This window comes from Anomaloglossus baeobatrachus, chromosome 3, assembly GCF_048569485.1.
Source record: "Anomaloglossus baeobatrachus isolate aAnoBae1 chromosome 3, aAnoBae1.hap1, whole genome shotgun sequence".
NCBI classification, from domain to species: domain Eukaryota; kingdom Metazoa; phylum Chordata; class Amphibia; order Anura; family Aromobatidae; genus Anomaloglossus; species Anomaloglossus baeobatrachus.
Genome location: NC_134355.1, coordinates 3,349,062 through 3,374,674, shown reverse-complemented (window position 1 = coordinate 3,374,674; position 25,613 = coordinate 3,349,062). Strand labels below are relative to the sequence as shown.

Below are 25,613 nucleotides of genomic sequence, written 5' to 3'. Positions count from 1 at the left end.
GTCAGGACTCCTCCTCCTCCTGTATCTATAGAGTGTAAGCTCCTGTGGTCAGGACTCCTCCTCCTCCTGTATCTATAGAGTGTAAGCTCCTGTGGTCAGGACTCCTCCTCCTCCTGTATCTATAGAGTGTAAGCTCCTGTGGTCAGGACTCCTCCTCCTCCTGTATCTATAGAGTGTAAGCTCCTGTGGTCAGGACTCCTCCTCCTCCTGTATCTATAGAGTGTAAGCTCCTGTGGTCAGGACTCCTCCACCTCCTGTATCTATAGAGTGTAAGCTCCTGTGGTCAGGACTCCTCCTCCTCCTGTATCTATAGAGTGTAAGCTCCTGTGGTCAGGACTCCTCCTCCTCCTGTATCTATAGAGTGTAAGCTCCTGTGGTCAGGACTCCTCCACCTCCTGTATCTATAGAGTGTAAGCTCCTGTGGTCAGGACTCCTCCTCCTCCTGTATCTATAGAGTGTAAGCTCCTGTGGTCAGGACTCCTCCTCCTCCTCCTGTATCTATAGAGTGTAAGCTCCTGTGGTCAGGACTCCTCCTCCTCCTCCTGTATCTATAGAGTGTAAGCTCCTGTGGTCAGGACTCCTCCTCCTCCTGTATCTATAGAGTGTAAGCTCCTGTGGTCAGGACTCCTCCTCCTCCTGTATCTATAGAGTGTAAGCTCCTGTGGTCAGGACTCCTCCTCCTCCTGTATCTATAGAGTGTAAGCTCCTGTGGTCAGGACTCCTCCTCCTCCTGTATCTATAGAGTGTAAGCTCCTGTGGTCAGGACTCCTCCTCCTGTATCTATAGAGTGTAAGCTCCTGTGGTCAGGACTCCTCCTCCTCCTGTATCTATAGATTGTAAGCTCCTGTGGTCAGGATGCCTCCTCCTCCTCCTCCTGTATCTATAGAGTGTAAGCTCCTGTGGTCAGGACTCCTCCTCCTCCTGTATCTATAGAGTGTAAGCTCCAGTGGTCAGGACTCCTCCTCCTCCTGTATCTATAGAGTGTAAGCTCCAGTGGTCAGGACTCCTCCTCCTCCTGTATCTATAGAGTGTAAGCTCCAGTGGTCAGGACCTGCACCTGTCACGCCCTGGACTAGCCAGGTAGTCACAGACATACCAACATACACACCCCCACCCTAGGCAGTTACAGCAGCCAAACACAAAACCCTTGTTGCCTCCCTCCAGGGTCAGATGTCCACACCAGGTGGGGTGGAGCCAGGCGGTTGGCCCCACCCACCGAGGAGTTCACAGGCCTGGAGGTGGGAAAAGTGTCAGATCAGTCTTGGAGGTGAAAGTGAGAGGAGTGAACACTTGAGTGTCTGGGTCGGAGCCCAGACACTGACAGCAAGGTTGGCAGACGGTGGTGGCCGTCTGCAGGAGTTAGTGGAACTCTGCAGAGCCGTAGGACCGGGGTTGGGCGTCGGCCCGCTGGTACTGGACCGGGGAACGGAGTGAAGCTAAGCCCACAGGCAGGGCTATCGGACCCCGACCAGGCTTGGAGCCGCCGACAATAGTCAAATCCGAATGTGACAGGAACCTCAGGGGTTTCCCAACTACCAAGTCCTGTTTGAAGGCAACTGTCCAACCAGAGAGGATATACAGCCACCGCCACAGGCTAGAGATCCAAGGGCCAGCGCCTGCGGGCAAAACGGGCTCCTACGGTACCTATACGCCAGGGAGCGGACTACCGGTGGGCAACCACAGGAGTCAGAACATTTTCAAAGGTGCAGGGAAAGACAGCCACCATCAGCCGTCCGGGGAGAGCACAACAACAGCACTACAGCCGGCTGCGGGACCCGTCCATCCGGCCGTTTTGGTTTACCAGAGACTTTGTCAGTGATTGTCTGAGTGAGTACACCAGTGCCGTCAGGCACCGCGCCGTGCTGTTCCTGCAACCCTGTACCCCAGCCATCCGGCCTCCCCGTTACACCATCGGGCCCCGGGATCACCAACCCCTACCCACGGAGGGGACAACATCCCAGCTGCACCCTACCATCTCTCCCGGGATCCCCGTTACCAGCAGCGGTGGTGCCATCATCACCACGTCCCGTGGGTGGCGTCACGAACAATCTCCCTAACCAATCCATCCCCATTTCACTCACGGGTGAGGAGCGTTGCTCGAGTCCCCGGGTCCGGTCCACCGCTCGGGCCACCGAGCAGCAGTAGCAGAAGCCCCGGACCCGAGCGTGGCGAGCGCGCCCCCTCCACCCGCGACAACTTGGCGTCTGCGAACAGGATAGAACCGATCTACTTACCAGTAGAAGTGCGCCTTGTGGTCCCCGGCGGCGGCGTCCGGCTGAAAAATTGAAAGCGCCGCCATCTTTGGCACGAAAATCTCCTGCTCGAGCGCCTTCCCCGAGCAGGGAAGGCGCGAAAGTGAAGCCCCGCCCCAACAAGCGAAAGTGGTAGAAAGAACCAAGGGGGGGGGCGGGTGAAAGCCTGCCTAATGTAGCTGAGGGCATAAAAAGCGGGGACGCCAGGACTCTGCAACATACCCGGTTCCTGGAAGTCTGCCAGCAAGCATGTCCGTCCCGTCCGGTGATGCCGAGATTCCCGAGCCCATGCTAGGAACGGCGGCGTGGGTGGAAGCCCAGACCGCACAAATGCGCTGCCGCCTTCAAACCCAGGTCCGGTTCTTGATGGAGCGCTGGGTGGCCGAGATGGAGGAAGTGGCGACGGCCGTGCGGAGACGCAAGGTGGAGGCAGTGTTGGAGGAGCGGGTAAGCGACCCACGCCCCTGTGTCCGAGAAAAACCGGCCGCTGCGGCTGAGGGGCTCGGCCTGCGCCTGCTCACCCTCCTGCCTCCCCCGCCATCCGTACCGTTGCTGTTGCCCCTCCGCTTGGACCGCTACCCCCAACACCGGTAGCGGAATCAAACCTTTCCGCCCTAGAGGACCGACCTGGGGGCGTTGTCTGTGAACGGCCCACATCCCTCCCGCTGCCATGGAAGATCCCGCGTGAGGTGCCCGTCCGCGACAAGAAGCCGTCGGCCCCGGAAGTGGCCGCACCCGAGCCTGTCCCGGCTCCGGCAGTCCGCCCGGCCGTAGAAGAACCGTCCGCTGCGGGCCCGAAGGCCCAACCGGTGAGGCCAGCTGTCCCTGAGTCCCACGCCTCAGCTGAGGCTGCGCCGGGCCGCCACTGCAAAGCAGCAGTCCAGGCCACGTCACCGCAGGACCCCCACAAGAGAGTACCGGTTGTGGCCGGTGTGGGCGCGGCCCAGCGGGGCCCGACCCGAGTGCAGGGGTCTGCCAACGCCCCTTATTGGGACAGGGAACCAAGCCAGTTGGGCCGAGAGATTGCCGCCAGGGAGCAGCAGAGGGCCGAAGTGATGGCGCGAGTGATTAAGGAGAAGGATGCACTCCGCCATGCCACCTTTCGGGTGCGGGGCCCGGTGTATGAAGGCCAAGTCCAGCAGTTTGACACGCGAAGGGGGTTCGGTTTCTTCTACGAGCCGGGCCTGGAGGCTGAAGTGTTTGTGGCCCGCCGCGATGTAAACTCACACCTTCCCACGGGCCACCCAGGTCGCGATCTGTTGCCTGGTAACCTACACCCGCCACTGCGGGGAGAGGGGCTGGTTCGCCCTGGACGTCAAAGGGAGAGCCGCGGTGTGCAGATGCGGCCCCAGCCCCCTCCTCCACCGTGCCGTCCGGATATCAAGCTGGAGGAGGTCCTGGACGAGTGCGACCTCTAATAGTGGCAGCGGTCCTCCGTTGCAACCAAGTTGTCCCCGTTGGGACCCTCAGCAGTTTGAATGAATGAAAAATAATCCAACCGAAGCTTCACCTGATTATCTACTGTGATTATTCCGGCCGTTGCCGGCAAGTTGTCCCCGGAGGGACCCTATGTGTTAACCGTATGCATGAGGAACTGCTCATGGACATGGCCGAGAACTGCAGGCCACCCACGAACTAGTGGGTTTGTAAATAGTGTTGTGGGATGGATACCGTTGCCGCCTCCGGAGAGGCAGATTGGAGGAAGGGCCCGCAGCAGAGGAGGCTGGGACCTGGCCACCACCAGGACCGGTGGCCATCCTCCGGGGGGTCAGGGATCCCCCTAGACGTGGGGTCCCCTGAAGTGACAGCCGGGTGCGAGTTACCGTACCCGTTCCCGCTCGGGCAGCCTGATCCTGGACTGGGGTCAAAGGGTGCTGCCCACTTCTTAGGGGCAGCATCAGGGCTAGGTTGCTTGGGTGGGAGAGCGGAAGACATCCGTCCGTCAGTATTAAAAATGTTTATATGTGCAACGTTTAAAGTGACCTGAAAAATGCTTATGTTTTAAATGTTTACCGTTTTACCTGTTATTTATATTTTTACAGTTTGAACAAAAATAAAACCAGTGATGGACGGGCAGCCCGCGGACGGTCTGCATTTTACCAAGGGGGAGTGTGACACCCTGGACTAGCCAGGTAGTCACAGACATACCAACATACACACCCCCACCCTAGGCAGTTACAGCAGCCAAACACAAAACCCTTGTTGCCTCCCTCCAGAGTCTGATGTCCACACCAGGTGGGGCGGAGCCAGGCGGTTGGCCCCACCCACCGAGGAGTTCACAGGCCTGGAAGTGTCAGATCAGTCTTGGAGGTGAAAGAGAGAGGAGTGAACACTTGGGTGTCTGGGTTGGAGCCCAGACACTGACATCAAGGTTGGCAGACGGTGGTGGCCATCTGCAGGAGTTAGTGGAACTCCGCAGAGCCGTAAGAGCCGCAGAGCCGTAAGGACCAGGGTCGGGCGTCGGGCCGCCGGTACTGGACCAGGGAACGGAGTGAAGCTAAGCACACAGGCAGGGCCATCGGACCCCGACCAGGCTTGGAGCCGCCGTCAATAGTCAAATCCGAATGTGACAGGAACCCCAACTACCAAGTCCCGTTTGAAGGCAACCGTCCACACCGTGAGGATATACAGCCACCGCCACAGGCTAGAGATCCAAGGGCCAGCGCCTGCGGGCAAAACGGGTTCTTACGGTACCTATACGCCAGGGAGCGGACTACCGGTGGGCAACCACAAAAGTCAGAACATTTTCAAAGGCGCAGGGAAAGACAGCCACCATCAGCCGTCCGGGGAGAGCACAACAACAACACTGCAGCTGGCTGCGGGACCCGTCCATCCGGCCGTTTTGGTTTACCAGAGACTTTGTCAGTGATTGTCTGAGTGAGTACACCAGTGCCATCAGGCACCGCGCCGCGCTGTTCCTGCAACCCTGTACCCCAGCCATCCGGCCTCCCCGTTACACCATCGGGCCCCGGGATCACCAACCCCTGCTCATGGAGGGGACAACATCTCAGCTGCACCCTACCATCTCTCCTGGGATCCTCGTTACCAGCAGCGGTGGTGCCATCATCACCACATCCCGTGGGTGGCATCACGAACAATCTCCCTAACCAATCCATCCCCATTTCACTCACGGGTGAGGAGCGCTGCTCGAGTCCCCGGGTCCGGTCCACTGCTCGAGCCACCGAGCAGCAGCAGCAGAAGCCCCGGACCCAAGTGTGGCGAGCGCGTCCCCTCCGCCCGCGACACACCCTGTCTTGGATTCTGTTTTGGGTTGCACTATAACTTGCAGTGATGAGAAGGCCACTTTCAGTTTATTAGTTTCCTGCTTTACCCTGTGCCCCATGACATGACACATTATTAGCACGTGGCGTTATGGACAGTGGCATGTCTTATGACCACGCTGTCCATAATGGGTCACGCATTGTTTGCCACCATTGGGATGGCCCTCCTCTCACAGATGGTGTCCAGGAGATGACCGTGAGGGACCTTTTCTGTGGACCTGGTGCGGTCCCCCTGGGGTTTTCCTGGAGCAATCTTCCCGGCTCTGCTATTCCTGAGACATCCTGGGTATGTGGGGAATGAGGCACTAGTCAAACCCCGGCGCACGCCACCCTCTGCCACCCGCCTCCTGCTCCCTCTGATCTCCTGTCAAATATAGGGAACAATAGGCATCTCCAGTTACAGAGCTGGGAGGGTGGGGGTCCAGGACTGGCTGATGCTCAGGGGTTACTGCTGGGGGGACACATTTCTTTCCATATGTTGATCGCTCTGTCCTGCGCTGCGGGGTCACAATGGGCAGCTAGCCGGTGGTGGGCACAGGTCGGGCAGAGTTTGGCTTGTGGTTGGTGGGCAGCGCGCTGCTGCAGCTGTCCTGTCACTGCCTCCTTCTCTTTGCTTGGGGGATTACAGAGGGAAGGTGTGTGAGAGTCTGCACAAGTGTCTGCCTGCTCCGCAGATTCCTGCTGCTCCCAGGTGAGGACGGGCTGCTTTGTGCGCACCAGCCTCCACACCTGGACTTCACTGGGTCACCAGCCTCCACACCTGGACTTCACTGGGCCACCACTTCTCCAGTACTCCACACCTGGACTTCACTGGGCCACCACTTATCCAGAACTCCACACCTGGACTTCACTGGGTCACCACTTCTCCAGTACTCCACACCTGGTCCTGACCAGGTCACTTCTCCAGAACTCCACACCTGGACTTCACTTGGTCACCACTTATCCAGTACTCCACACCCGGTCCTGACCAGGTCACTTCTCCAGTACTCCACACCTGGACTTCACTGGGTCACTACTTTTCCAGTACTCCACACCTGGTCCTGACCAGGTCACTTCTCCAGTACTACACACCTTGACTTCACTGGGTCACTACTTCTCCAGTACTCCACACCTGGTCCTGACCAGGTCACTTCTCCAGTACTCCACACCTGGACTTCACTGTGTCACTACTTCTCCAGTACTCCACACCTGGATCTCACCAGGTCACCCCTTCTTCAGCGGTCTACACCTGGATAACAGCGGGCCACCACTTCTCCAACGCTTCACACCTGGATCTCACCGGGTCACTACTTCTCCAGTGCTCCACACCTAGACCTTCACAGGTAATCACTTCTCCAGCGTTCTATACCTGGATCTCAACAGGTGACCACTTCTCCATTGCTCCACACCTTTACCTCTAAGATCACCACTCTCCAGTGTTCCACACCTGGATCAGAACAGGTCACCATTTCTTCAGCATTCCACGCTTGGATCTCATTGGGTCACTACTCCAGCTCTCCACACATGGACCTCATCAGATGACCACTTCTACAGCACTCATTTCCTAGACCGCTACTGGTTCACCATTACTCAAGTACTCCACAACAGAACCTCACCGAGTTGCTCCTTCGCCAGTGCTTCACCCTTGGACCTCACCTGGTCACCTCTTCTCCAGCACTCCCCCTGGATCTCATTGGGTCATCACTTCTCTAGTGCTCCACACCTGGATCTTACTGGGTCGCTACATCTCTAGCATTTCACACATGAACTTTATCAGTTCAGGGCTTCTTCAGCGCTCCACACCTGGGCTTCACCGGTCACCACTTGTCTAGTGCTCTTCACCTAGACCTCCATCGGGTCACCATTTCTCCTGTGCTTCACACCTGGATATTACCGTGTCACCACTTCTCCTGCACTCCACCTGGATCGGACAGGATCAGTTCTTCTCCAACACTCCACACCTGGATCTAACTGGGTCACAACATCTCTAGTGCTCTACAACTGGATTTCCCCACTGGGTCACCAGTTCTCCACACGTGGACCTTCCAGGTCACCACTTCTCCATCGCTCCACACCTGGGACGCACCAGGTGTCCGCCTCTCCTGCACTGTACACCTGGATCTCCCGATCACCACTTCTCCAGAAGGGAATATTCTGGCAACTTCCAGCCAAACTTCAGGAATTCTACAGGAATCAAGAACGACTCCAAGAATCCGCAGGTAGTGGACACGGGAGGCCACAATGCCACCGCTCCTAGGTCACCGCTCCTAGGTCACCGCTCCTAGGTCACCGCTCCTAGGTCACAGCCCACATATTACTCTACTAACAGTATACCAACCGGGGTAACATTCTGTGTATTATACCCCCTATATTATATTAATCTGGGGTCACATCCTGTGTATTATACCCCCCATATTATATTAATCTGGGGTCACATCCTGTGTATTATACCCCCCATATTATATTAATCTGGGGTCACAGCCTGTGTATTATATCCCCCATATTATATTAATCTGGGGTCACATCCTGTGTATTATACCCCCATATTATATTAATCTGGGGTCACATCCTGTGTATTATACCCCCCATATTATATTAATCTGGGGTCACATCCTGTGTATTATAATCCCCCATATTATATTAATCTGGGGTCACATCCTGTGTATTATACCCCCCATATTATATTAATCTGGGGTCACATCCTGTGTATTATACCCCCCATATTATAATAATCTGGGGTCTCATCCTGTGTATTATACCCCCCATATTATATTAATCTGGGGTCACATCCTGTGTATTATACCCCCATATTATATTAATCTGGGGTCACATCCTGTGTATTATACCCCCCATATTATATTAATCTGAGGTCACATCCTGTGTATTATACCCCCCATATTATATTAATCTGGGGTCACAGCCTGTGTATTATACCCCCTATATTATATTAATCTGGGGTCTCATCCTGTGTATTATAACCCCCCATTTTATATTAATCTGTGGTCACATCCTGTGTATTATACCCCCCCCCCATATTATATTAATCTGGGGTCACATCCTGTCTATTAAACCCCCATATTATATTAATCTGGGGTCACAGCCTGTGTATTATACCCCCTATATTATATTAATCTAGGGTCTCATCCTGTGTATTATACCCCCCATATTATATTAATCTGGGGTCACATCCTGTGTATTGTACCCCCCATATTATATTAATCTGGGGTCACATCCTGTGTATTATAACCCCCATATTATATTAATCTGGGGTCACATCCTATGTATTATACCCCCCATTTTATATTAATCTGGGGTCACATCCTGTGTATTATACCCCCCATATTATATTAATCTGGGGTCACATCCTGTGTATTGTACCCCCCATATTATATTAATCTGGGGTCACATCCTGTGTATTATACCCCCCATATTATATTAATCTGGGGTCACATCCTATGTATTATACCCCCCATTTTATATTAATCTGGGGTCACATCCTGTGTATTATACCCCCCATATTATATTAATCTGGGGTCACAGCCTGTGTATTATACCCCCTATATTATATTAATCTGGGGTCTCATCCTGTGTATTATACCCCCCATATTATATTAATCTGGGGTCACATCCTGTGTATTATACCCCCCATATTATATTAATCTGGGGTCACATCCTGTGTATTATACCCCCCATATTATATTAATCTGAGGTCACATCCTGTGTATTATACCCCCCATATTATATTAATCTGGGGTCACAGCCTGTGTATTATACCCCCCATATTATAGTAATCTGGGGTCACATCCTGTGTATTATACCCCCCATATTATATTAATCTGGGGTCACATCCTGTGTATTATACCCCTCATATTATATTAATCTGAGGTCACATCCTGTGTATTATACCCCCCATATTATATTAATCTGGGGTCACATCCTATGTATTATACCCCCCATATTATATTAATCTGAGGTCACAGCCTGTGTATTATACCCCCCATATTATAATAATCTGGGGTCACAGCCTGTGTATTATACCCCCCATATTATATTAATCTGAGGTCACAGCCTGTGTATTATACCCCCCATATTATATTAATCTGAGGTCACAGCCTGTGTATTATACCCCCCATATTATATTAATCTGGGGTCACATCCTGTGTATTATACCCCCCCATATTATAATAATCTGGGGTCACATCCTGTGTATTATACCCCCCCATATTATAATAATCTGGGGTCACATCCTGTGTATTATACCCCCCATATTATATTAATCTGGGGTCACATCCTGTGTATTATACCCCCCATATTATATTAATCTGAGGTCACATCCTGTGTATTATACCCCCCATATTATATTAATCTGGGGTCACAGCCTGTGTATTATACCCCCCATATTATATTAATCTGGGGTCACATCCTGTGTATTATACCCCCCATATTATATTAATCTGGGGTCACATCCTGTGTATTATACCCCTCATATTATATTAATCTGAGGTCACATCCTGTGTATTATACCCCCCATATTATATTAATCTGGGGTCACATCCTGTGTATTATACCCCCCATATTATATTAATCTGGGGTCACATCCTGTGTATTATACCCCCCATATTATATTAATCTGAGGTCACAGCCTGTGTATTATACCCCCCATATTATATTAATCTGGGGTCACATCCTGTGTATTATACCCCCCATATTATATTAATCTGGGGTCACATCCTGTGTATTATACCCCCCATATTATATTAATCTGAGGTCACATCCTGTGTATTATACCCCCATATTATATTAATCTGGGGTCACATCCTGTGTATTATAACCCCCCATATTATATTAATCTGGGGTCACATCCTGTGTATTATGCCCCCCATATAATATTAATCTGGGGTCACATCCTGTGTATTATACCCCCCATATTATATTAATCTGAGGTCACAGCCTGTGTATTATACCCCCCATATTATATTAATCTGGGGTCACATCCTGTGTATTATACCCCCCATATTATATTAATCTGAGGTCACAGCCTGTGTATTATACCCCCATATTATATTAATCTGGGGTCACATCCTGTGTATTATACCCCCCATATTATATTAATCTGAGGTCATAGCCTGTGTATTATAACCCCCATATTATATTAATCTGGGGTCACATCCTGTGTATTATACCTCCCATATTATATTAATCTGGGGTCACATCCTGTGTATTATACCCCCCATATTATATTAATCTGAGGTCACATCCTGTGTATTATACCCCCCATATTATATTAATCTGAGGTCACATCCTGTGTATTATATCCCCCATATTATATTAATCTGGGGTCACATCCTGTGTATTATATCCCCCATATTATATTAATCTGGGGTCACATCCTGTGTATTATATCCCCCATATTATATTAATCTGGGGTCACATCCTGTGTATTATATCCCCCATATTATATTAATCTGGGGTCACATCCTGTGTATTATACCCCCCATATTATATTAATCTGGGGTCACATCCTGTGTATTATACCCCCCATATTATATTAATCTGGGGTCACATCCTGTGTATTATACCCCCCATATTATATTAATCTGGGGTCACAGCCTGTGTATTATATCCCCCATATTATATTAATCTGGGGTCACATCCTGTGTATTATACCCCCCATATTATATTAATCTGGGGTCACATCCTGTGTATTATACCCCCCATATTATATTAATCTGGGGTCACAGCCTGTGTATTATACCCCCCATATTATATTAATCTGGGGTCACATCCTGTGTATTATACCCCCCATATTATATTAATCTGGGGTCACAGCCTGTGTATTATACCCCCATATTATATTAATCTGGGGTCACATCCTGTGTATTGTAAAGTCTAACCACCTGTAACAGCTGAACATGGTCACAGTTCCTTTCAGTAGCCCGTGAACCTGGGCCACAACAGCCTCTAGTAGCCCTCAATCCTGGGATACATCCCCCTCCAGTAGCCCCAGAACCTGGGCCAGAACATCACCAGAATCCCCTTTACCTATTGCACAACTGCAGCAACCCCCAAACCTGTGGCACAACTCCGCCAGTAACCATCAAATCGGGGCACAACCACATCAAGAAATCACCAAACCGCCTTCGAGTATCCTCAGAACCTGGTGCACCACTTCTGCTAGCAACCCCAAAATCTGCCAAAAAATACCCAAACTTAGGGCACAACTCCTACCAGTAATCCTTAAACCTACGGCACAAACCCCAGCAGTAATTTCGAACCTGGGGCATTATTATAAAATCCCCCCACTAGTAACCCGCAAACATGGGCACAGTCCCTGCTAGTAACCACAGCTTGTAGAACACAACCCCCACCAGAACCCCCCGAACCTGGGGCACAACCCTAGACTGTAACCCCTCAACTTTGGGTACAACCCTGGCCAGTAGCCCCCGCACTTAGGGCTCAACGTCTTTCAGTAAGCCCTGAACCTGGGCCACAACCCCCTCCTGTAATCCTATATTGTGGGATAAAACCCACCCACCCACCACTAACCCTAAAAACTAGGGTACAACCCCTGCCAGTATCTTCCAATCCCTAGAGCACAGCCCTAACCAGTAACCTCCCAAATCTAGGGCACAGCCTCTGTCAGTAACCCCCGAATCTGGGGCACAACTTGCACCAGTAACTCCGAGAACTCAGGGCACAACCCCAACAGTAACCCTTGAACCTGTGACACAATCTTTGCCAGTAATCCCTAAACCCAGTTCACAACCCCTGTCAGTAACCCCTGAAGCTATTGCACAAACCCTGTCAGTAACCCCTGAAGCTATGGCACAACCCCTGTCAGTAACCCCTGAAGCTATTGCACAAACCCTGTCAGTAATCTGAAATTTTGGGCACAATGTCTGTAGGTAATTCCTGAACCAGAGGCCCAAACCTCGCCAGTAACTCCCGAACCTGCAACAAAACCTGGGTCAGAACCCCTGCCAGCAACCCCTGAAGCTAGGGTTAAATCTCCACCAGTAACCCCCAAAATCTAAGGCACAAACCCAGCCAGTAACTCCTCGAACCTGGGGCACAATCCCCACCAGAAACCCCCAATCCTGTGGTACAGTCTTTGCTAGTATCCACCAAACCTGGGCACAACCGCTGTTGGCAACCCCCATAATTTAGAGATCAGCCCTTGCCAGAGACCCTATAATCTGCAGCACAACCCACACCAGTATCCTGCCAAAACTCTAGGACAACCCCAGCCAGTAAACCCCAGAACCAAGGGTACAGAGCTTACCAGTAACCCACAAACCTGGATCACAGCTCCTGCCAGTAACCATGAACCTGGGGCACAACCCCTGCAAGTAGCTCCCAAAGCTGAGGGCACAACCCCTGCAATTAGCTCCCAAAGCTGAGGGCACAACTCCCACCAGTAACCGTCGAAACCTAGGGTCCAACCACTGACAGTATTTCCCAAAACCTAGGGCACAGCCCCTATCAGTAACCCCCAAACCTGGAACACAATCTCTGACACCATTCCCCAAACCTTTTGTACAACCGCTGGGAGTAATTTCTGAATCTGATGCATAACCTTCTCCAGTAACTTCCGAACCTGGTGCAAAACCCACGACACTAGCCCCCACACCTTGTGCACAACCCCTGCCAGTAACCCCTGACACTGGGGCTCAGCCCCTGTCAGTAACCCCCAAACCTGGAGCACAACCTCTGACACTAACCACCAAACCTGGTGCACAACCCCAGCCAGTAACCCCTGAACCAGGGGCACAACCCCTATCAGTAACACCTGAACCTAGGGCACAAACAATGTCAGTAATCCCCCAAATTTGCACCACAACCCCTGCCAATAACCCCCAAACCAGGGGCACAAACACTGCCAGAAACTCTGAACCTGGGGCACAGTCTTTACCAGAAACTACCAAATCTATACGCAACCCCAGCCAGTAACCCCAGAACATATAGCTCAGCCCCTGCCAGAAACCCTCTGAACCAACTCCAGTATTCCCTGGGAAATTGGGGCACAACCCCTGCTAGTAATCTACAGAACCAATTGTACAGCCCCCAAAAGTGACCCACAAACCTGGGGCACGAATCCTGCAAGAATCCGCCAAACTTGGGCCCCAATTCCTGCCAGTAACCAGCGGAACTGGGGAACAACGCCCTGACAGGAACCCCCAAACTTAAGGGACAGTCTGCACTTGTAACCCACAAACTTGGGGCCCCACTCTTGCCAATAACATGGGGCACAACCCCCTCCATAAACCCCAGAACCTGGGGCACAACCTCCACCAATAACCTCCAGAACATTGGGCACAATCCCAACCAGATACTCTCAAATTTGGATCACAACCCATGCCAGTAACGCCAGTCAGTATATCCTGAACCTAAGGCACCCTCAAAAATAGGGCACCACCTCCAAACCTGTCAACAAACCTCTCAAATAATCTTCAAACTTGGGGTACAACCAAAGCCATAGCCCCCGCCAGTAAATCCCCAGCCGTTGGCAGATCTTCTACCAATCCCTGAAAACCGTTCCCCCAGGAGCGATGATTCCTAACACCCAGTCTTTTTCTCATTTAGGTTGGGATCTGTTGGGCTCTGGATGGGGTGTCCTCCCTGTAATGTTGGATTATCTGGAACCTCTTGGAGATATTAATGATGACGGCTGGGCATCCGTTTTCTGCTTGTGTTTTGGCCCCTGAACGTGGCCGCTATGTAGTGGATCGATGGATGATCCCAGGAGACGTCTAATAAAGGCTGCACGTTACTGGAGCAGAACATCAACCTAGGACGTGGCACCTTCTACAAGGTCAGATTTTGCCGGAATGGAGAGCAGCGCCTGACCGTTGCAATACCAGGGAATCCAAAGACTCCTCCAACCCCACGGTGCCAGGTCCATTCCCGAGGAGCTCCAACGTCCAATGCGAGGATAAGGTAGCCTCATCACCCCCTAACATCTCCTGATCTCTCTCTACTAACAGACACCAGGTCTCTGACATCTCCTAATACATAGACACAATAGTAATAATCATTGTAATCTCTATAGCACCAACATATTCTGCAGCACGGTACAATTCAGAGGAAACTTGTGCAGTCAAGATAAGACTTTACAGAGTAACATAGCCCAGCATATACTATATACTAAGAGGAGTGAGGGTTATGCTCACAAGCTACAATCTATGGGGAAATAGGGGGGATACAAGAGGTAAGACAAGTGCTTGTGGTGTACAAGCTACCAATGTATAGGGGGCTTTACACGCTGCGACATCACTAACGATTGCTAGCGATGTCGAGCGCGATAGCACCCGCCCCCGTCGTATGTGCAACATTTGGTGCTCGCTGCCGTAGCAAACATTATCGCTACGGCAGCGTCACACGCACATACCTTGGCAGCGACGTCGCTGTGACCGCCGAACAATACCTCCTTCAAGGGGGAGGAGCGTTCGGCGTCACAGCAGCATCACTAAGCGGCCGGCCAATAGAAGCGGAGATGAGCGGAACGTAACATCCCACCCACCTCCTTCCTTCCGCATTGCCGGTGGACGCAGGTAGGAGATGTTTGTCGTTCCCGGGGTGTCACACACAGCGATGTGTGGAGCTGCAGGAACGAGGAACAACATTGTATCTCCTATTGGTGCGACATTATGGAAATGAACAACGTGTCAATGAGCAACGGTTTTGCACGTTTTTGTGCTCGTTGATTGTTGCTCCTTGGTGTCACACGCTGCGATGTCGCTACCGGTGCCGGATGTGCGTCACTAACAACGTGACTGCGACAATATATCGGTAGCGATGTCGCAGCGTGTAAAGCACCCTTATGTGTATATAAGGGCAGTCACATAACGCTGCATGATCCAGTCAAGTACAGGTACAAATGGCTACCAAGTGCATGGGGGAGAGGACAGGGGATAATTAGATTAATCAGGTGGTAGATCAGTCAAAAGAGATGTGTTTTTAGGGCCTGCTTGAAACTGTGGATATTAACCATATTGTCTGGTGTAGTGAATTCCAGAAAATTGGTGCAGCACAAGAGAGTCCAGGAGACAGGACTGGGAGGTTTGGATTATAGAGGAGGTAACACTTAAGACCGCTTTACACACTGCAATATCGGTACCGATATCGCTAGCGTGGGTACCCACCCCCATCGTTTGTGAGACACAGGCAAATTGCTGCCCGTGGCGCACAAAATCGCGCGGACCCGTCACACTACTTACCTGCCTAGCGATGTCGATGTGACCGGCAAACCGCCTCCTTTCTAAGGGGGCGGTCCATTCGGCGTCACAGCGACGTCACTAAGCGGCCGCCCAATAGAAGCGGAGAGGCGGAGATGAGCGGGACGTAACATCCCGCCCACCTCCTTCTTTCCTCATTGCTGGCGTGTGGCAGGTAAGGAGAGGTTCCTCGTTCCTGCGGTGTCACACATAGAGATGTATGCTGCCGCAGGAACGAGGAACAACATCGTACCTGCAGCAGCAACAATAATTGAGATTAGGGGGAGATGTCACCGATTAGCGATTTTGAACGTTTTTGCAATGATTCAAAAGCGCTAATAGGTGTCACACGCAACAACATCGCTAACGCGGCCGGATGTGCTTTAGCGATGTCGTAGCGTGTAAAGCAACCTTTAGATCATGAGTGGAACAGAGAGGACAGGAAGGTGACAGACAGAAATAAGGAGGACATGTAGGGTGGTGCAGAACTGTCAAGAGAATGGTTAGGTGATACATAAAGATGAGGAGGACATGTAGGGCGGTGCAGAACTGTGGAGAGAACGGGTTCGTGATAGACAGAGATGACAAAGGAGGTGTAGGGTGGTGGAAAACTGTGGAGAGGACAGGTAGGGGATAGAGATGATAAGGAGATGTAGGGCAATGGAGACTCGTGGAGAAGATGGGTAGGATGATAGACAGATGAGGAAATGTAGGGAGGTGCAGCACTGTGTAGAGGACGGGTAGGTGAGAGACAGAGATATGGAGAAGGAGGAGATGTAGGGTGGTGCAGAACTGTGGAGAGGACAAATAGCTAATAGACAGGGATGAGAAGGAGATGTAGGGTGGTGCAAAACTGTGGAGTGGAGGGGTTTGTTATATACAGAGATGAGGGAGGAGATGCAGGATGGTGCAGAACTGTTGAGTAGACAGATAGGTGATAGGGATGATGAGGAGATGTAGGGCGATGGAGACTTATGGAGAAGATGGGTAGGATGTTAAACAGATGAGGAGGAGATGTAGGGAGGTGCAGCACTGTCCAGAGGACGGGTAGGTGATAGACAGAGATGAAGGAGGAGATGTAGGGAGGTGCAGCACTGTCCAGAGGACGGGTAGGTGATAGACAGAGATGAAGGAGGAGATGTAGGGAGGTGCAGCACTGTCCAGAGGACGGGTAGGTGATAGACAGAGATGAGGAGGAGATGTAGGGGGTGCAGCACTGTGGAGAGGACTGGTAGGTGATAGACAGAGATGAAGGAGGAGATGTAGGGGGTGCAGCACTGTGGAGAGGACTGGTAGGTGATAGACAGAGATGAGGAGGAGATGTAGGGGGTGCAGCACTGTGGAGAGGACAGGTAGGTGATAGACAGAGATGAGGGATGAGATATATGGAGGTGCAGAGCTGTGGAGAGGATGGGTAGGTGATAGACAGAGATGAGGAAGGAGTAGTAGGGTGGTGCACAACTGTGGAGAAGATGGGTTGAGTGATGAAAAAGATGAGGAGGAGATGAAAGTGGTGCAGAACTGTGGAGAGGATGGGTGGGTGATAGACAGAGATGAGGAGGAGATGTAGGGGGTGCAGAGCTGTGGAGAGGACAGGGAGGTGATTGACAGAGACGGGGAGAAGATATAGGATGCTGCAGAACTATGGAGAGGACGGGTAGGTGATAGACAGAGATGAGGAGGAGATGTAGGGGGTGCAGAACTGTGGAGAGGATGGATAGGTGATAGACAGAGATGAGGAGGAGATGTATGGGGTGCAGCACTGTGGAGAGGACGGGTAGGTGATAGAGATGAGGAGGAGATGTATGGGGTGCAGCACTGTGCAGAGGACGGGTAGGTGATACAGAGATGAGGAGGAGATGTAGGGGGTGCAGCACTGTGGAGAGGACGGGGAGGTGATAGACAGAGATGAAGGAGGAGATGTAGGGAGGTGCAGCACTGTCCAGAGGACGGGTAGGTGATAGACAGAGATGAAGGAGGAGATGTAGGGAGGTGCAGCACTGTCCAGAGGACGGGTAGGTGATAGACAGAGATGAGGAGGAGATGTAGGGGGTGCAGCACTGTGGAGAGGACTGGTAGGTGATAGACAGAGATGAAGGAGGAGATGTAGGGAGGTGCAGCACTGTCCAGAGGACGGGTAGGTGATAGACAGAGATGAGGAGGAGATGTAGGGGGTGCAGCACTGTGGAGAGGACAGGTAGGTGATAGACAGAGATGAAGGAGGAGATGTAGGGGGTGCAGCACTGTGGAGAGGACGGGTTGGTGATAGACAGAGATGAGGAGGAGATGTAGGGGGTGCAGCACTGTGGAGAGGACAGGTAGGTGATAGACAGAGATGAGGAGGAGATGTAGCGGGTGCAGCACTGTGGAAAGGATGGGTAGGTGATAGACAGAGATGAGGAAGGAGTAGTAGGGTGGTGCACAACTGTGGAGAAGATGGGTTGAGTGATGAAAAAGATGAGGAGGAGATGAAAGTGGTGCAGAACTGTGGAGAGGATGGGTGGGTGATAGACAGAGATGAGGAGGAGATGTAGGGGGTGCAGAGCTGTGGAGAGGACAGGGAGGTGATTGACAGAGACGGGGAGAAGATATAGGATGCTGCAGAACTATGGAGAGGACGGGTAGGTGATAGAGATGAGGGAAATATAGGGCAGTGCAGAACTATGGAGAGGACGGGTAGGTGATAGAGATGAGGGAAATATAGGGCAGTGCAGAACTATGGAGAGGACGGGTAGGTGATAGAGATGAGGGAAATATAGGGCAGTGCAGAACTATGGAGAGGACGGGTAGGTGGTATACAGAGATAAGGAGATATAGGATGATGCAGAACTGTGGAGAGGAAAGGTAGGTGATAGATAGAGATGAGGAGATGTAGGGGGTGCAGAACTGTGGAGAGGACGGGCAAAGTGATGGAAAAAGATGAGGAGGAGATGTAGGGCGGTGCAGAACTATAGACAGATTTGTCTGTAAGGTTATGTGCCTATGGGATAATGTACCTGTGGATTTTGCTGTGAAAACATGCGGATTTATCTAGATTTTCCAAATAAATCCGCAGGTTTACGCAAGTACAAACACTCCCCTTGCTCCTGCGGTGTCACACAGAGCGATGACCCACAACGCTAAACAACCCTTACCGATTTTTGACTTTGGGACGACCTCTCCATGGTGAACGATTTTCACTATTTTTGAGGTCGCCTAAGGTCGCTGGTCAGTGTCACACGCTGCGATATCGTTAATGACGCCGGATGTGCGTCACTAACAACGTGACCCCGACGACCAAACATTAACGATATCGTAGCGTGTAAAGCCCCCTTTAGGCATTGTCCACGATGCAGGAGCCATCTTTGAATTACATGTGCTAGCATTTTGTATTAAGGAAAATCACTGAAAATAAATATATATATATATACTGTATATATGTGTTAGTAAGAAACAAAAGCATTCATACATATGTGTTAGGCTACATCAACTAAACTATACATATTTGAGTCTATGAAATGGCTGAATTAAGTATTTCAGTTTCCTCAGTTCTTACCCTCGACACCCTGTGGATGCCACAATGGTGGTGTAACGCCTGGGGCACCCACATTGCCTCCTTTGTGGCTCATACGTTTTTGGTTTTGTATATAGGCTTTCCTCGCTCTGTACCACATTATTGTTAGTCATATGATCTGTGACAATGTTATATTCTTGTATAACTCTTTTCGGTAATTTTTTGAGCCTGTGTGATTTGTTGGGTAACCAGTGCACACATTGGCGCATGGTGGAGGCATGGGCGCAGCGGCTGCTCATTGAGGATAGACTGGAGAGGGGAGCGCTTGGTAAGGGGCAGTCTGATCAGTAGAGAGCTGCAGTGTTACAGGCGAGAATGAAGAAGAGCAACAGAAACATTTCACAAAGTCAAAGGTGAGAAAAGGTGACATTCTACAGATGTTTTGAGGCGCAGGTGACATGAGCGAGTGATTGAATATAGGGAGTGACGGAGAGATCGCAGTCACATATAGTATAACCCAAGACATCGGGCGTGCTGCTGGGGCGTAATGGTAGAGCCACACGGAGATGGTAATATCGGGTAAGGGAGGTTAGTGAAGGGACGAAACACGAGAAGTTCAGTTTTTGACAGATTAAGTGTCAGATAAAGGAGGACATGATAGAGACAGCGGACAGACCACCCCTGGTCTTGTGTAGTAATGTGGGGTGATGCCAGGACACTGTGTATAACTGGTGTCATCAGCAGAGAGATGTACTGGAGACCAAATCTACTGATGGCTTCTCCAATAGAGGCAGTGTATAGAGAAGGGGGGCTAGGACTGAACCCTGACAGGAAGAGGAGGGACCTAGGATCAGACCCTGAGGAACCCTGACAGTATAAGAGGAGGGGACCTGGGACTGAACCCTGAGGAACCCTGACAGTATAAGAGGAGGGGACCTGGGACTGAACCCTGAGGAACCCTGAAAGGAACAGGAAGAGGAGGGACCTAGGATCAGACCCTGAGGAACCCTGACAATAAGAGGAGGGGACCTGGGACTGAACCCTGAGGAACCCTGAAAGGAACAGGAAGAGGAGGGACCTAGGATCAGACCCTGAGGAACCCCGACAGTAAGAGGAGGGGACCTAGGACTGAACCCTGAGGAAGCCCAACATGATGAGGAGGGGACCTAAGACTGATCCTGAGGAACCCTGACAGTAAGAGGAGGGGGCCTAGAACTGAACCCTGTGGACCCTGACAGTAAAAGAAGGGGGCTAGGACTGAACCCTGAGGAACCCCGACAGTAAGAGAAGATCTAGGAACGAAGCCTGAGGAACCCTGACAGTAACAGGAGAGGAGCTTAGAACTGAACCCTGGGGACCAGATCGGAAGAGGAGAGGACCTAGGACTGATCCTGAGGAACCCTGACTGTAAGAGGAGGGACCTAGGACTGATCCTGAGGAACCCTGATAGTAAGAGTGTGCCGCCCCCCGCGACAGCCGATGGGCTTTTCGGACCCGCATCCGCAGTGGCTCGAGGGGTCTCCGGATCAGAGGTGGGGTCGCGCAGCTACCTCGGAAATAAAAAGGGGGAATTTGTGTTTTGGGGTGGTGAATGGGATAATGTTTGTGACGCCACCCACGGTGCGTGGTAATGGGAGAGACCACCGCTGCTGTTGGGGAGCCCGGTGACTATGTTGAAGCAGCAGGATGTTTTTGTTTTGGTTTTTGGTGGGTGTAGTTCAGGGTGTTCCTCAGGATTTATGTACACCTGTTGGTAGCAACACCAAACTGACAGAACCCGTAACCAAGGAGGAGCGGGTACCATGCAGAAGGGCAGATTGCACGGCACCCTTGTGACGACTTGATAGGCCAGGGCGTCACAAGAGGAGAGGAGCTTAGAACTGAACCCCGAGGACCCGACAGAAGAGGAGAGGACCTAGGACTGATCCTGAGGAACCCTGACAGTAAGAGGAGGAGACCTAGGACTGAACTCTGAGGACTCTGAAAGTAAAAGAAGGTGACCTAGAACTGAGACCTAAGAAACCCCGACAGTAAGAGAAGGAGACCTAGGACTGAACCCTGAGGACCACAGCAGTAAGAGGAGGAGACCTATGACTGATCCTGAGGAATCCTGACAGTAAGAGGAGGGGACCTAGGACTGAACTATGAGGACTCTGAAAGTAAGAGAAGGTGACCTAGGACTGAGCCCTCAGAAACCCCGGCAGTAAGAGAAGGAGACCTAGGACTGATCCCTGAGGAACCCGACAAAGGGGGGGACCTAAGACTGAATCTTGAGGAACCCTGACAGTAAGAGGAGGGGACCTAGGACCGAACCCTGAGGAACCCGGGCAGTAAGGGGAGGAGACCTAGTACTGAACCCTGAGGACCCTAAAAGAGGAGGGGACCTAGGACCGAACCCTGTGGAACCTGGGCAGTAAGGGGAGGAGACCTAGGACTGAACCCTGAGGACCCTAAAAATAAGAGTAGGGGACCTAGGACTGAACCCTCAGGATTCTGACAGTAAGAGGAGGGGACCTAGGGCTGCGCTTTGAGGAACTCCGACAGTAAGAGGAGGGGACCGACGACTGAACTTTGAGGAACCCCGACAGTAATAATCAGCAGCAACCATTAGATTTAGCTGTTAGCAGATCATTAGGGACTTTAGTGAGGGCAGTTTCTGTAGAGTGTAAGGGGCGGAAATCAAATTGCAAAGGGTAAAGAAGAGAATTATCTGACGGTCAGCGGATTAGAGGAGAGTGGAGCAAGTGCTCCAGGAGTTTTCAGATGAGGGGAGATTAGAGACTGGTCAGTAGTTCTGGTCAGTGATGTTTGTTTTTTTAGGAAAGTGTTAATGATGGTGTATGTGTGATCTAGGAGGGAAAGATACCGAAAGAAAGAGACTAGGTGAGTGGTGACAGCCGGGAAGAAGGAGGAGGAGATGTGAGGGAAGAGGGCCACCGGTAGTAAGGTGAGAAGAAGCGAGGAGCCGGGCACCCTCCTCTTCTGTCACGTGAAAGTGAACTTGGTGAAGTGCTGGAGGGAAGAGGAGCCAAGATATTGGTGGATTGGGAGACACGTTTTTCTTTGAAATAATTGGCCAGATCATCAGTGCTTAAGCCTGCTTTACATGTTACGATCCAGTATACGATATCGTATGCGATCGGAACCGCCCCCATCGTATGTGCAGCACGTTCAATTTGTTGAATGTGCCGCACAAACGATTAACCCCCGTCACACCTACTTACCCGTCCATACGACCTCGATGTGGGCGGCGAACGTCCACTTCCTGGAGTGGGAGGGACGTTCGGCGTCACAGCGACGTCACGCGGCAGCCGGCCAATAGAAGCGGAGGGGCGGAGCTAAGCGGGACATAAACATCCCGCCCACCTCCTTCCTTCCGCATTGCGGGCCGGGAGCTGCAGGATGCAGGTAAGATCTGTTCAATGTTCCCGGGGTGTCACACACTGCGATGTGCGCTGCCCCGGGTACGATGAACAATCTGACGTTCAATCCATGAGGAATGAACGACGTGCGTGTGATGAACGTTTTACCGTTCATTCGCAATCGCACGTACCTGTCACACACTGCAATGTACCTTACAATGCCGGATGTGCGTCACGACGTGACCCCGCCGACACATGGGAAGATACATTACAGCGTGTAAAGCGGTGATAGACTAGAAGCAATGGGATGAAACTCATTAAGAGGACACACAGGTTAGATATTAGAAAAAAACTTTTTAACAGTGAGGAGATCAACGAGTGGAACAGGCGGCCACAAGAGGTGGTGAGGTCTCCTTCAATGGACGTCTTCAAAGAGAGACTGGGCAGACATCTGTGTGGGATGGTATAGTGACTCCTGCTGAGAGCCAGGGGCTGGAGCAGATGACCCTGGAGGTCCCTTCCAACTCCAACATTGTATGACTCTATGAATCTATCGGGGAAGGCACTTTATGGCTAAGTAAGGAATGAAAAGTGCCAAACAGCTATTTATTGTTTAGGATTGTCGATAGTGGGGAAGTGTCTTATTTGGAGAGATAAACAGCAGAGTTAGAAATTTTAAGCATAAACTTCTAATGTATGAAATCTTCGGCCATAAGTGATTTCTGCACCGACGCTCGGGAGCAGGAGCTCCGCTGGAGAGGACGTGGTTGCAGCGTGTTCCAGGATTGCCGCCGTCTGTTGGGTGGTTCTGGGTGTAGCCGCTGCAGCCTCATCCAGGGCACTTTCCACAGTTTTATTATAATGTTTGAGAGCTAATTCTGGAAATGAGGGAGGAGATCAGAGCTAAAGATGACCGTGAATTGTTCAGAAGTTCCTGGGTATTGACTGCACATAGATTTATGAATGTGTGATAAGTGGGCGTCCTGAGCGGGCGACAGTTATCGTAAGAGAAAGAAAGAAGGTTGTGGTCAGAGAGCATAGAGAGGAGTTAGTAATGCTGTACGCTAAGCAAAGCCAGGAGAAGACCAAGTCCCATATGTTCCCATCCTCATGTAGAGGAAATGGTAATGTCATATGCTGAGCAGAGCCAAGAGAAGACCAGGTCCTGTGTGTTCCCGTCCTTATGTAGAGGAGTTAGTAATGTCATATGCTGAGCAGAGCCAGGAGAAGACCAAGTCCCATATGTTCCCATCCTCATGTAGAGGAGTTAGTAATGTCATATGCTGAGCAGAGCCAAGAGAAGACCAGGTGCTGTGTGTTCCCGTCCTTATGTAGAGGAGTTAGTAATGTCATATGCTGAGCAGAGCCGGGAGAAGACCAGGTCCTGTGTGTTCCCGACCTCATGTAGAGGAGTTAGTAATGTCATATGCTGAGCAGAGCCGGGAGAAGACCAGGTCCTGTGTGTTCCCGTCCTTATGTAGAGGTGTTAGTAATGTCATATGCTGAGCAGAGCCAGAAGAAGACCAGGTCCTGTGTGTTCCCGTCCTTATGTAGAGGAGTTAGTAATGTCATATGCTGAGCAGAGCCGGGAGAAGACCAGGTCCTGTGTGTTCCCGTCCTTATGTAGAGGAGTTAGTAATGTCATATGCTGAGCAGAGCCGGGAGAAGACCAGGTCCTGTGTGTTCCCGACCTCATGTAGAGGAGTTAGTAATGTCATATGCTGAGCAGAGCCGGGAGAAGACCAGGTCCTGTGTGTTCCCGACCTCATGTAGAGAAGTTAGTAATGCTGTACGCTAAGCAAAGCCAGGAGAAGACCAAGTCCCATATGTTCCCATCCTCATGTAGAGGAAATGGTAATGTCATATGCTGAGCAGAGCCAGGAGAAGATCAGGTCCTGTGTGTTCCCGTCCTTATGTAGAGGAGTTAGTAATGTCATATGCTGAGCAGAGCCAGGAGAAGACCAAGTCCCATATGTTCCCATCCTCATGTAGAGGAAATGGTAATGTCATATGCTGAGCAGAGCCAAGAGAAGACCAGGTGCTGTGTGTTCCCGTCCTTATGTAGAGGAGTTAGTAATGTCATATGCTGAGCAGAGCCGGGAGAAGACCAGGTCCTGTGTGTTCCCGACCTCATGTAGAGAAGTTAGTAATGTCATATGCTGAGCAGAGCCGGGAGAAGACCAGGTCCTGTGTGTTCCCGTCCTTATGTAGAGGTGTTAGTAATGTCATATGCTGAGCAGAGCCAGAAGAAGACCAGGTCCTGTGTGTTCCCGTCCTTATGTAGAGGAGTTAGTAATGTCATATGCTGAGCAGAGCCGGGAGAAGACCAGGTCCTGTGTGTTCCCGTCCTTATGTAGAGGAGTTAGTAATGTCATATGCTGAGCAGAGCCGGGAGAAGACCAGGTCCTGTGTGTTCCCGTCCTTATGTAGAGGAGTTAGTAATGTCATATGCTGAGCAGAGCCGGGAGAAGACCAGGTCCTGTGTGTTCCCGACCTCATGTAGAGGAGTTAGTAATGTCATATGCTGAGCAGAGCCAAGAGAAGACCAGGTCCTGTGTGTTCCCGACCTCATGTAGAGGAGTTAGTAATGTCATATGCTGAGCAGAGCTGGGAGAAGACCAGGACCTGTGTGTTCCCGACCTCCTGTAGAGGAGTTAGTAATGCCACATGCTGAGCAGAGCCAGAAGAAGGCCAGGTCCTGTGTGTTCCCGTCCTCATGTAGAAGTGTTAGTAATGTCATATGCTGAGCAGAGCCGGAAGAAAACCAGGTCCTGTGTGTTCCCGACCTCATGTAGAGGAGTTAGTAATGTCATATGCTGAGCAGAGCTGGGAGAAGACCAGGTCCTGTGTGTTCCCGACCTCATGTAGAGGAGTTAGTAATGTCATATGCTGAGCAGAGCTGGGAGAAGACCAGGTCCTGTGTGTTCCTGACCTCATATAGAGGAGTTAGTAATGCCATATGCTGAGCAGAGCCGGAAGAAAACCAGGTCCTGTGTGTTCCCGACCTCATGTAGAGGAGTTAGTAATGTCAT

The 25,613-nt window shown here is 51.1% G+C and overlaps 2 protein-coding genes across 3 annotated transcripts in view; one reads left to right on the top strand and one right to left on the bottom strand.

Moving 5' to 3' along the window:
* The window catches only part of POLR1C (RNA polymerase I and III subunit C), a 321,201-nt gene that overhangs the window by 259,884 nt on the left and 35,704 nt on the right, over positions 1–25,613 (bottom strand). The window lies entirely within an intron of this gene.
* The window catches only part of DLK2 (delta like non-canonical Notch ligand 2), a 76,276-nt gene continuing 56,620 nt past the window's right edge, over positions 5,958–25,613 (top strand). For both annotated transcript variants that reach the window (XM_075338955.1, XM_075338953.1), the window contains exons 1-2: positions 5,958–7,731; positions 14,096–14,449. The gene's annotated coding sequence lies outside the window, so the exon portion shown is untranslated. The remainder of the gene's footprint in view (positions 7,732–14,095; positions 14,450–25,613) is intronic.